Here is a 13,806-nt window from a genome sequence, read left to right as displayed (position 1 = left end):
GATTTTTTGAGTTTCAGTTTATCTGATGAGCATGCATTGTAATATGAGGGGTGGTTTGTACCCTTCATGCTTGACCGAGAGAGGTCGTTATGATTTTCATCAATGGATTAGTCTTCCGTTGCCCTAAAAAAAAAATGAATTGACGGTTTCAACTTTCAATTTTTTTTTTCTTTCTTTCTTTAAGCGTTTGACTTTTTTTTTTTTTTTTTTTTGAAAATAGATTTCATTGAATCAGATAACGATTACATCGTTTCGAATGGCATCCCTTATAATTTCGGGAGCTGTTACAAGCCATATTTGACTATCACTAGTTCTCAACGCATGAGAAGCAAGCAAATGTGCAACTACATTTGCTTCTCTGTTTACATGAGTAAGACTGAACCCAGGATGGGTTTGTAACAAAGTTCTGACTTCCCCAATCAAAATATGCATAGTAGAAAGGTCATAAGTTAGAGACTGGATAGCTTGTACCAAAAGTGCACAGTCACTTTCAAAAATTACCTCATCTTGCTGCAGTGTTTGAGCTAGAAAGAGTCCATCTCGCAAAGCTAGTAATTTAGCATGAAATGGAGAAGTGAGAAGGGTATATGGCCGAGCCTGTCCAGCTACAAAGCTGCCATCACTATCTCGGATTACACATCCCACTCCTCCTCGTCTAGATTCCACCTGATTTAAGCGTTTGACTTTTGTTTTGACTATATATCATAATAATAATAATAATAATTATAATTATACGATTTAAAGTTATAGAACAATAAAGAAAGCTCTTCTTTTCTGAAGTAATATATGTCACATGACTAATGTTAAATGTGTAAGCTATCGGTGGATAATATATATCATATTTAGGTTACAATGAATTCGTCTTATATACAATTGATAAGTATGTGCTATCAATATATATATGTATACACACACTTCAACTAAAATGAGTTAATTGAAATTTTCTCGTCATGTTTGCAAATTTTTTTCTTTTTTTCTTTCTGTCTCTCTCTCTCTTTCTTTTATCGACACTGATGATTCACTAATATAAAATAAGCATATGCTTATTTATAAGTTTTGTAGTACATCTTTGTAAACTATATTTTTAGTATATATGTTTGGAATATCGTTGTTATTATTTATCAAAATTTTTAATCCATTTCTCGTTGTAACTCTTGAAAGTGCTACATATAACTGTCCATGAGTGAAGACTGGTTCTGGCAAATATATTCCTACATGGTTTAATGATTGACCTTGACTTTTATTAATAGTCATAGCATAACAGGGTTTTACTGGAAATTGTCGTCTCTTAAAAATAAATGGCCATTTATTTTCTGATGCAGTAAGAACTATTCTAGGTATGAAAATTTTTTTACCTGTGTTATTTCCTGTCAATATTTTTGCTTCAATTAATCGATCAAATAATTTTGTCACTATTAATCTAGTGCCATTACATAAACCAGATATTTGGTTTAAATTTCTCAATAACATTATTGGCATTCCAACTTTTAAAATTAATTCATGTGATGGTAATCCATTAAATTCAAGTTTATTCAAGAATTCTATAGGGTATAAAGTATTAATATTTTCATTGTTTCCGGAGTTTAATATAATACTATCAAAACTTAAATAAGTAATTTTGTTACCTGGTAATGAATTTATAGCATAATTATTTATATCTCGAACTATAGTATTTCGTGGTGTAATAATTGCACGTTCTTTTAAATAATTAAAATCGTTATACTTTGTATCAAAATTTGGATAAGTTGTTACAAAAATTGCTTCTATTGGATCTTTATAATTGTGGATGAGCAAATCATTTGGTACTTTTATCCAAGATGTATCTTCATCATCTTTATAATAAATTGAAGATATACGACCTTCCCCAATTTCCAGTAACCAATTTGCAAAAGTTGAAATATTTTTCTTATCTTCTTCAGTCAAATTGTTTCTTAATAATCTCATATTTTCTGTTAAGTGAAATATTTTAAATGATGGCCAAAGATATGAACTATTTAGTGTAACTTCAATTATTTCCTCTTTAGTTCCTCCAGTAATAACGGGTAAAATTTGTCTAAAATCCCCACCTAATAAAATTGGTTTACCACCAAACGGTTTATTAATTTGAAAATTATTTGAATTTGATAGAATATCACGTAGAGATTTGTCTAACGCTTCAAAACAATGTTTATTACACATTGGAGCTTCATCCCAAATAATTAAATCTGTTTTCTCAATTAATTTTGCAAGTTGTGTACCTTTTCTTATTGGACATATTGATAAATTATTCATTATTAATGGTATCTTAAATCGAGAATGAGCTGTTTGACCGTTTGGTAATAATAATGAAGCAATTCCGGATGAGGCAACAGCTAAAACAATTTTTCCTTCAGATCTTAGTTTATTTATAATTGTATGCCATAGAAACGTTTTACCAATTCCTCCATAACCATGAACAAAAAAAGTATTACATGTTTTATATACGATTATAACTTAGTTTACACGTTTTACCTGTCAAGCCTTGGGTTTTTTTTAATGGTATTATAACTTCAATTATTTCCTCTTTAGTAACCTCATTATATACGATTTTTTGACATGTATTCAATTGAGCAACTAAATTTAAATGTTGACGTTTTAATTCAAGACAATCATAATCTAATTCTTCTTTTAAGAGTTTGTTGTTTAAATCAAGTATCATATTTATATCCGGCATTGGCAATTTATAATCTTTTAATGAACTTGATGATTTGTTAAACATTTGCTCTAATTCAAATAGCAATTTATTTTTTAGTTCGGATTCTGGTAAAACTAAATTTGGGTTACCAATTTCAATTCTAGCTTTATACAAAATATCGTCGGCCATATTTACCCAATACGAATCTAGTAATGTTTCAGGATTTGTAACATCACAAAATAACATAATTGTAACAAATAATTCTTGAATTTCAGAAGCAGTTGCAGCGTGTAAAGAGTTTTCTAGTGCTTCAATCCATTCTTTATCATCTCCTAATAAACCCAAGGCTTGACAGGCTTCTTGATAAGAAGGATATATAATACCATTAATTGTTTTTATTGAATCAAAATTAATACAACCTTTTTGAATATTTAATAACATTCTCATATAATATAATTCACCTGCTGTGGGATTAATGTTTGTTATTCGACCAATGCTTTCACCTTTTTTTCTTGGTGTCCAATATTTTCTACGATCATCCCATACAAATTTAGTTGGAAATTCTATATACATTAATTCCAATGCTTCTGGATAAATTATGTTTGCTTTAAACCATCCGGTAAGCGTAGTATCCTCAGTACTTTTTTGTTTTATTATTGATTCAATTGATTGATGTTCATTAAAAATTATATTTTGTTCTGATGGTAAATGAATTTGTAAATGTTGTACAGCCGGATGTCTAGAATGAATTGAATATTCAAATAATCTCCATATACATTCATGAGGAGTTAAATATCGGCAATTAAGGTAGGTCGAAATTTCATCATTTAAATCTTCACGTAATAGAATTCGGGCTCGATCTGGTCCTTTGTTTATATATTTAAACAAATATTTAATTAACATAGACTGAGAACATAATTCAACATTTATATGAGCATTATATTTTAATAATAAATTCGCATTATAAGGGACAACAAAATTATTTCCAATTTGAATACCATTTTTTAAAACGTATTTTGTGGGATCATTACGACGTCTATATACCGTAGGTGTATTTAACTCGAATATAGTGTTTGCATTAAATGATTTTGGAAAAATTTTTGAACATTTTCCATCTCGCATGCAAGGAGATTTTATATTTAACTCTCCGCAAGGTCCGTGAATCATAAATTGACTAATAATTTCAAAGAGTTCTGGATTTGTGTTTTTATCTGGTATTTCTGCTGAAATGATAGAGTCAATGTCAGCTGCTATATAACATTTATAAGCCTTTTTCAGCCAGAATAACATATGAGCATGAGTAAGTCCTCTTTTTTGAAATTCTATTGTATGAACATATGCGTCTATTTCTCCAAAAGGTTCTCCAGATTTAATATAAGTAATCATATCTTCCAATTTTATTTTAAAAATTCTTGAAATTATATCTGGCCTATCCTCAATTTTATAATTAGGTATATTTTCAAAATATCTTTGAATTTCTATCCATTTAACATTGCAAGTAAAAGTTATAAATAAATCAGGATTACCATATTGTCTACAAATTGTCATAGCATCTTGATAATTATTAATCATATCTCTTGGACTTCCTGTATGAGAGCTGGGAAAAATTATTTTTTGTCCTAAATCGCTAGCTTTATTACTTGTACTTGAAGCTGCATTATAAAAAAAATTTAAAATTTCACTACGAAATTTTTTTTGATTTTTTCTGATCCAATCTAAACGATTTTCTTCAACAGTTGCATAAGAATCCACTAAAAATTGTTGAAATAATCGTCCACCTTTTAATAAAGTACTTAATTCGTTGTTTCGATCTTGAATTTGGTACGCTATATATTCTCGCATAGATATTCTCTGTCTCTTCTTCCGAGAATTTCCTTCAACTTGTTGTATTAATAAATCAGATCTAAAATAGCCTCACAATTTAACCCTGCAAAATGTAGTTGTCAGTATAGGATAAGCAGGGATCGTTCAGTCCGGGGATTGTAGGGTACACCTACACAAAAAGGTCAATTAACAAATAAAAGAATAAAATGGGGGTTTTGAGATTTGGTTCCTAATCTACTTAAAATAAAAACAAAACAAATAAAACTATATACAATGATCGACTTCCCTAACCTAGATCAATACCACTCAGAAATTCATTTCAACATGCTACAAAACTGTGCCCATCTTAAATGCCTAGATAAGAGCCCAAATGAAAAGCCTCAGCGGATCAATCCATTTATCTAATTCGTTCTAATGTAGGCTTGGATCGGAAAAGTCCTTACCAAGCCTAACACTACTAGTTTTTGAAAACACTCAGCGTAATTCTCTTAACTAGTAGTATTATCTAACCCTCGAATCAACTCACACGTGCAAATTAACCATTACACATAGAATTTAACACGTAATTTCCAGAATCGTTTAATCATTAAGACATGATTTTTACCACCCGTTAGAACTAATTACTACTTGTTTAACTCAGCGCCTTAACAAATAATAATTACTCTTGGCAAATTAAGCAAACACACAAGAACTCTCACCATTATTCTAGCATGCAAACTTATGAACCTAACTCTGAAAATTACCTAAACACATAAAAGGGCACAAGATTGTAACATGCATCATAAAAGAGTTCTCGAAATTAACTCAATAATAAACTGAAAATCTCAAAAATATTAATAAAAATATTCTGAAAATCTCATGTCTCCAATTACACAACTCGCAACTCCAAACACACAAAACCGAAACAAAAATTGTAAATAGAGTCATAGTTACACTTTGAAGCTTTCCTCAGCGGCTTGGCAACAAGGTGATGAACTCGTCTCTACTATGGTGGTGGAGCGTCCTTGACTCAGCGCCTAAGAACTTCGTAGAATGATGGATGGATGGTGGTCACGGTCTTGTAAGTGATGGAAGTTTAAGGAGTGAATTGGGCAGAGTCTTGGAATAGCTTTTGGCCAGGAAGTGATGGGCCGGGAAGTGATAGGCCGGGAAGTAATGCCAATTCTATTCTGGACGTTGCCTATTTATAGGGGAGCATTGGTTGGCATTTGTCGATCATACCCTTCATCATTGGACCGATGAGATTGCATCATAATTCTTTTAATTTCCCAACTGAAACATCTCCTTTATGGCCTTAATTCCTCTCATAATGGGGTCTTTTAACAAGCTAAAACGTCTTTCTCCTTTATTCACCAACTGAAAACGTCTTTCTCCTTTATTTCCCTTCTTCATTGCTTGGTCAAATGTCTTAAATGCTTTATTTTATGACTCCATCATTGCTGGTTCCAAGAGTTCCACCAGCCAAGGTTTCCTACAACAAGCAGGAGAATATCAGAATTTTCTAGAGAAAATAAGGGAATTAAAATGTAAAGACCGCAAAAACAGTCGACAGTGAGGAATCCTGATCCAGCTAGGATTTTTCATGAATTTATATTTTTCCGCTTATTTCACGCCAAACACTCTACAATACTCTTAAAATGACTCGATGACTCAAAACACGAAACTTAAGGGAGAAACAAGGCTAAAATGGGGCATATACTCAATAATATCGTCGCACTTTATGCTCTTATCAATTGGGGTTTTTTTTTTTGCTGTGGTTGGTTTTAAATTGAATTGGGTTTCGATTTTGTTGTTCTTAGCTTTGAATTGATATGGGTTTTTATGTTGGGCTAAATACTAGTTACTACCCTGTGGTTTAGGTCCAAAATCAATTCAGTCTCTGAACTTCAAATTTCGTCAAAAACACCCCTGCACTTTCAATTTTGATCTAATAGGTCCAATTCGTTAATATTCTTTTATGGGTTCAAGTTATAGTTAGATTATTTGTTAAAAAATTATTTATTTTTAATAGTAGGACTCACTCTTAAATTGACTATGCAGGTCACCTCGACACCACATTATAAAACATATGCCATATATGAGCCACGTTAACAAGTTAAATAACTCAATTGTCGGAAAACTAACAAATTAGACCTATTAGATCAAAATTGAAAGTGCAAGGGTGTTTTTGATGAAATTAGAAGTTGAGGGACTGAATTGATTTTGGACCCAAACTACAAGGTAGTAATCAGTATTTAGCCCTTTTATGTTTTAGGGATATTGTTTGTTGTGGAGTTTGCGGTTTGGGTGATTGGTTGGAAAGGGTTGAAGGTGAGATTTTGATTTTGGTTTTATGTTTTTGAATCTAAATTCATGTGTTGCTTTGATATGGGTTTTCAAGTTTTAGGGATATTGTATATTGAGGAGTTTGCGATTTGGGTGATTAGTTGGAAAGGGTTGAAGGTCAGATTTTGATTATGATTTTACCATTTAAATGTGAGATTGTGGTCAATGTATTTGATTTTATTGATTATTGTTAACGCCATCTCTTGAATCTCTAATTGTTTTTCTGTTGAAATACATGTCTTTGCCTCTTCAATCTTGGTTAAGAAGAATCTATTGTCAGGATTTTGCTTCTGTTTTATCTTCGATTGATAAAACTTGATCTCTGTAATTACATTGCAGACACTTAAATCTTGATTCACTAGATTTGGTAAGTTCTGGAGACTGAATTGTGGATGCCATTATGTTTTACTCTAACTCAAAGTCTCAAACTTCCTCTCTCTCTTTTTTTTTTTTTTGATACTTGAAATTTTTGAATAAATAAAAACGGTTTTGAAGCTTTTAGGACCTATTTCTATAGCTGAATGAATTTCTACAATCTGATTCAGATGAAATTTCAAATAGCTTGAAACAAGTTTCAAAAATCGCTAGATCATATGAGTTTTCGGCGTCTATTGTTAAGGTCATACAATCTATAACCTTGAAAGTTTTGACGGCTTATTAAGCACACAAGGGAAGAGTCAATCATAGTAATGATGGAGTTTTGATTACAATCCAAAATCCTCAATATTTTGTTTCGCCCCCCCCCCCCCCAAAGGTACTTGGTTGGATTGGTTGCATTTTAATCTTTTGAACTTACCGTATTAATTATTATTTACATGTACTTCGATTGATATATATTGGAACAACATTTTTTTTTTTTTTTTTGGTTTGGTTGTCGGATTGATTGATTCGGAATTCGATTCCTTGATTTCACCACAAAGTATTAATCTTTTTGTTGGAGTAATTGATTGGGAATTGGGTTTTGCAGCATTGTGAAGGCTTTATTTATTCAGTTTTATTCTTAAATGTTTAAGCATTGGAAACAAACCGTACTTTTCTAAAGAATCTTCAGCATTAGATTTAGAAATAGGTGAACACAATATGAATGCAGAAGCTTAATGATTCATCTTATAAATAGGACTTACAAAATCAAGTAATAAATGCACAAGTATTGAGGAATCTTTGGCCCAGTTCCACAAATTGAGGAATTTGTATAAATGCCAAGTAATAAATAGGCTTGATCACTCTTTGGCCCAGTTCCACAAATTGAGGAATCTTGCACCACAAGTGCAAACCAGAGTCACAGAAACATGCATATGAAAGAAGTGTCGAAACAAAGTATCTCCAATTAGGTAGACAATTCAAGGCTGACAATGAGTCACAAAAGATACATTGTGGTAAACGCTTTAAGATCCTTAGGGAAGGGCATTTGTTTTGGTTGTTGTTATGAGAGGCTGCACACCAAAACACATTTCAGTTGTGACTCAACTTAGTTTCATTCCCCATAAGTTTGTCAGGTTCTACTTTCAGAAATAGTTTGTGTATCATCAGAAGTCATTTTACTAATCTGGTATGTGGTAGTATGTAGTAGTACCTTTATTGAACTGAAGCATCACTAATGCAACAGCAGCAACTTCATAGGATTGTGGTGCCCTTTTGTAACAATATCTTTCTATTTGAAGAACAATACTTGCAGAACTGGACAATAACTTTATAGGATTGTGGTGCTCTTTTGTAACAATATCTTTCTATTTGAAGCTATGATGAAATTCTCAGTCTAAAAGAAAGAAGATCAGCTATGTTTTTTATTCTCTGCCACTTGATTTCAGTTATGTTGAGCTATTGGATTTTGCGTTTTATCGTTGTTGTGATTGTCACAGGTTTGTTAGAAGCTGAGATTTTTCGTGTGGTCCGAGTCTTGGTCTCTCTGTATCCAATAAGAATTTGGTATGATTTTCTGTTTTCGATTTATGTTTTCGTGATTATACGTAAAAATAAGAATAAACAAAATATTGGCGTTAGAATAACCTGTGAGAGTGTGAATTTTAAATCTAGAAATGATTTAGGCCAATATTGGCCTCAGAGTGTACGATCGATAATATTTTTGTCCATGAGTTGTAGATCGATTTATTTGTACCACACGTTCCTGTCTTGCTATGTCTAAATCTCTTGCTTATATGTGGTGCCGCAGGCATATACCAATTTCCTTGAAGAAAAAGAAGAAATAGACATTGCAGCCTGGTTTTGGTTTCAGTGGGGATCCCATCATTACAACTCATGCAAGCAAGTTAATGCTGTTGAAATCAACTTCACACCATCTAGAATATTACATACTAGCAAGGTATGATCTCGGTCAATTAGTTTCGATGCGCAATTTAACGTTCATTGTTGCTTCTGTGTGAATGAGATTATCATTGAAATTGGTTTTTGGTTCAAACTTTTTGTTTTGTTTTGGCTCTGTTACTTTGTTGCTACTTGCTAGATGACTGATCTCATTCACACATTAAAATTCATCTTCAACTTTTCAGTGATCTGTGCATTCATCAATTTTTCGGTAACAGAAGTTGCAGTTTGTCTCCTTCCTCATCAAAAGTGAAGTTGAAGGCATATGTTGATTGAGCTTCATGAGGAAGAAGGAGTCGAACAGACATTCCAAAATTAAAAGCAACTTCTTTAAATGCAAGGAATGTTAGAAAAAAAGATGAAGCAATGAGAAGCAGTTCAAGCAACTAATGCGAGGCTGGTAACTAAGTTCACTTCTCTTGCAAATTCTTATTTGTTTCCCCCAAACTTTTCATGTTCTTCTGGAAGTATGCTTTTTCCCTTAAAATTAAAAGAAGGCAAGAAGAAGAAATAAAAAATAAAATAAAAAACAGGTGAAAAACAGAAGGACGATTCAAAGTCCCTTGATTGCCTAAAAGAAATTGGTGAATGATATTGGGGCTGGAATTTCTTTTCCTTTTTATGATTTGGGTTGTGAATTGGGAGCACATTCTTTGGTTTTGTAAATAATTGTCTCCCAATTTAGGAAGAGACAGCATTAGGGAGTAAAAAGGTGGGATGATTCAAAGCCACTTGATTTAGATGGCTGGATATATAAGGTGGTTTGTTTACCCAAAGTGAAATCCTAACAGGAGGCAGATAGATAAAATAAGCAAGCAAAAATCTTGAAAAGCTGTTTCTTACATTTTTTTATTTTTTTTTAAATATTTTTAATTTTTTTTTATTGGCTTGAATTCTTTCATTCCCTATTCTCCTCCCCTGTTTGAATTTGATTTGAACAAAAGGAGAGTGTATCTCATAATGCCTGCCTCTGATAGTTCGAAGCATATCCTGCATATAACTCTCAATAACCAGCATAATTTCCGTACCATTTGTTACCAATCCATTACATCTATTTACTATTATGTATCTAACCTCATAGATTTCAACAACTTTGCATATCTTTTGGTTGCGTCCATGATGTATTGATCAAAATAGAAAAGAGAAAGGAACTGTATATTTCATCTCAGACAACTAGCATAAACCAGCTTCTGACCTTTGATATGCTATCCTACATTACTGAATCTAATATTCATCTATACTACTTTGATATATTGTCTCATTCATGTTATTGATCAGAATGGCAGAGCAAATGATGCTAATTGCTATCTGCAGGCAGTAGTGATGATAATTGGCTTATTCTAATTTCTTGGACAACTATGTATGGACCCCCAGCAGATACATACTCTTTTAGGCGGAAATAGGATTCCTCAGATCACTATCAGAGGCAAGAAATCTGCAAGGATAAATATACCTCCTCTGTGCTCCATAGCTCGGCTTCTTCTGTTGGTAGATATTGATGTATTCTTTTTAATTGTAAGTCATCCTCACTTGCAGAGAGAACAGTAGTAGTTTTATTTTTCTACTATTAAAACACCACTTTTTGTAATATGTAAAATTAACACAGTTTCAATTAACAGTTTTTACCTTACAATTGTGACTATTATGAACAAATTAGAGAAATGAAAAAAGTCAAAAACAAACCCGCAGCATCGCGCGGGAATGCTGTCTAGTATATATATAATGGCTACACAGGAATAACTTTGCTTCGTCCTTTGATATGACGCTTGACCAAATGATCGTTGGCATTGACCTGCATATAATATTTGAAAACAGTTAAAAGTTATTAATACCATCAGTTTCTAGTTTTCTACATATCGGAAACAATTGTGTTCGTTTAATTCTGTTGATAGATCTGTATAACAGCTCAAAAAGAAGTAAAGTCAGATTAAGATAATACCTAAATAAAAAATCTTAATTTGATACATTATAATAAACAGAGCTGTTATTTATCAAAATTCGTATTACGCTTTCATTTAGTTATGGAAAAAAAAAAAACCAAACAGAAACCTTAAATCCAGATTACTGTGAAGGACTATACGCAATTAACCATAATTCTTGAACTAAACATAAACATGATAAAGTTACTAATTCAACTTCCTTCAATAATTCACATACTTTGCATGATAGCAATTCAATCACTGATAAACCTGTAATACCCCGGAAAATCCCAATTAAATTCCATGGTTTTTTAGAAATGATTTCACGATAGTAGGAGCGAGTACGAAGCTTGGAAAAGTTGTGGAATTAGTTCGAACGATTTTATTTTCGAAAACGAACGTTTTTAGGGGGTCAACAAAGTTGACTTTTTATACGTTCAAAATTTGGGAAAACTTCCTTCATAAAAGTTGTAGAGCTCGTCGATATGATCGCGTGCATATGTCGAACGAAATTTTTGGAGTTCGTACGATTATGTTACGAATTTTGGAAATATGAGATTCTTTTTTTATAATCTCTTTTCCTCGGATTCTCTTTTTTTTTCTTTTCTTTTTCTTCCTTTTCCTTTTCCTTTTCCTTTCCTCCGGGTCTCCTTCCTTCTTTTTCTTTTTCTCTTTTTTCTTCTTCTTTCTCTCTCTCTCGTTCTCCCTCGCATCCGAAACGAAGAAAAAAAACAGAGCAGCAGCTCTTCGATCAATAGCTCCTCCCTTAGTCCACCAAACGGCGTCGGACCACCGCCATTAGTTTCGCCTCAACCTTGCGCAGATGCTGGAGGCAGCCTTGCGCGGCGGTACGACCGGAAACGACGGCGGAGGCACGAGTCCGATTCAGCCCAGTTTTGGTTCGAAGCTTGATATCTCGAGCTACAAGCCACCAAAGCTCATCAAACTTCACCCACGAGCTCACCTCAACTTCCTGAAGCTCCCAGAAGTAACCTTGCACGGCGGCGTGGCTTGTGGTGGCGACTGGAAGCTCAACCCGACCTAGATCGAAACCGGACTGTGGAGCTCGATATCTCGAGTTGTGGAGGTTCGTTTTGAGTGATTCTTGAACTGGAGAGCTCACCTTGAACTTCTGAACAAATATCCAGAAGGGATCGAAGCCATTGGAGGACCTTTTTACGTCAAACTGGAGCTCGCCGGTTTCTGCAGATTTTCCGGCCAACTCGACTGTTTTGGTATTTTTCAACCTCTTCCCATTAATTTCTGATCTTGTGCTAGTTATGAATATTGACCAGCATGTAAAAATAAAGAACTTTCATGTTGGAAGTTTTGGCTAATTTTGACTTTGAATGGGTGGCGGTGCCGCCACTGTGATGGTGGTTTCCGGCGACCTCCGGCCACCCCAAGGACAGTTTCTGTCCATTTTTGTGTTCTACATGTCGATACGATCATTTCGATATATTATACGCAATTTTTGGATATCGTATGATTTAGTTATGAATTTTATGATTTCGATTAATTTCGATCGTTCGATTAATGTTTCTTGAAGATCGGACAGTCCGATGGACTTGTAGTTTTGATATGTTGATCGTATGACTGTTCTGATGACTTTGAGAGGTCACGGACGAAGATCCGACCGTTGGATCTTCGTATAATTGTGAAATAGTGTTTCGGAAGGCGATTCGTGAGAATCCGACCGTCGGATTTCCATAAAAATTTGTGGAGATGTTTGTAAGGACGATTCAGGAAGATCCGACCGTTGGATCTTCGTGATAATTTTGGAGGATGATCCTAAGGGCGATCCGTGAGGATCCGACCGTTGGATCATCATATAAATTCGATCTGACCGTTGGATCATCATTAAATTAGAATCCGACCGTTGGATTTCCGTATATGTGTGGTTTATGAATGATTGCTAAGTTAAGATCGTATCTGACTAGGTGATTGACGGTTTGAGTTGGTGGACGATTGTGGATCGTATTTTGAGCTGAATTGAAGACGCAGCGGGATTATCGAGGTGAGTAAACCTCACGTGGTTCATATTACGAACCCAATACAATTAATTGCTTATTTTGTTGCAATCATATGAACTATTGTTGGTGTTACTAGACATTCCTGTGTGAATGTCTATATATATATTATTTACGTGAAATAATATGTATTGTTGGAGTTGTGTTGAGTTATTGTTGAGAAACAATACAGTGTGAGAGGTATTGAGTTTATTGTTGAGAAACAATATATTGTGAGAGGTGTTGAGTTTTATTGTTGAGGAACAATAAATTGTTGTGATCTGTGGAGATCACTAGGTCACGAGGTGACCATGGCATCTATTAGTGAATCACGCTCTCGTACCGGGCTGGTGGTTATTAATAGTATTAAATCGTAATCACGTCTGTGGCCGGACGAGTGGTTACGTTCAGTTAGAGCTCTAGTCTGTCTGCCAAATGTGGAGTGACCTTATGAGTGAAATTGAGAGTAACTCATAAGTGTCAATATATATATGGTAACCTTATGAGGGAAATTGAGAGTAACTCATAAGGGTCTATATATATATATGAGTCTGTCTACCAAATGTTGGGAAATCTTATGAGCGAATTTGAGAGTAACTCATAAGTGTCTATATATATATATGAGAGTGAGTGATCTTATGAGCTAAATTGAGAGTAACTCATAAGTGTCTACATATATATATGAGAGTGAGTGATCTTATGAGCTAAATTGAGAGTAACTCATAAGTGTCTATATATATATATATATGAGAGT

General features: G+C 33.6%; 1 long non-coding RNA gene across 2 annotated transcripts; it reads left to right on the top strand.

Annotated features, from left to right (window-relative positions):
* Positions 1 to 6,716: 6,716 nt before the first annotated feature.
* Positions 6,717 to 10,793, top strand: LOC133742163 (uncharacterized). Of its 2 annotated transcripts, none has more exons than XR_009862383.1 (5): positions 6,717 to 6,787; positions 8,662 to 8,728; positions 8,973 to 9,122; positions 9,310 to 9,524; positions 10,439 to 10,793. It is a non-coding gene; the product is annotated as an uncharacterized LOC133742163 (long non-coding RNA). The 2 variants fall into 2 exon arrangements; XR_009862384.1 differs by lacking the exon at positions 6,717 to 6,787 and adding an exon at positions 6,888 to 6,919.
* The last annotated feature ends 3,013 nt before the right edge of the window (positions 10,794 to 13,806 follow it).

The sequence above is a fragment of the Rosa rugosa genome, chromosome 4, assembly GCF_958449725.1.
Source record: "Rosa rugosa chromosome 4, drRosRugo1.1, whole genome shotgun sequence".
NCBI lineage: Eukaryota > Viridiplantae > Streptophyta > Magnoliopsida > Rosales > Rosaceae > Rosa > Rosa rugosa.
The sequence above is the reverse complement of the archived record's forward strand: the minus strand, read 5'-3'. Positions and strand labels throughout refer to the sequence as shown.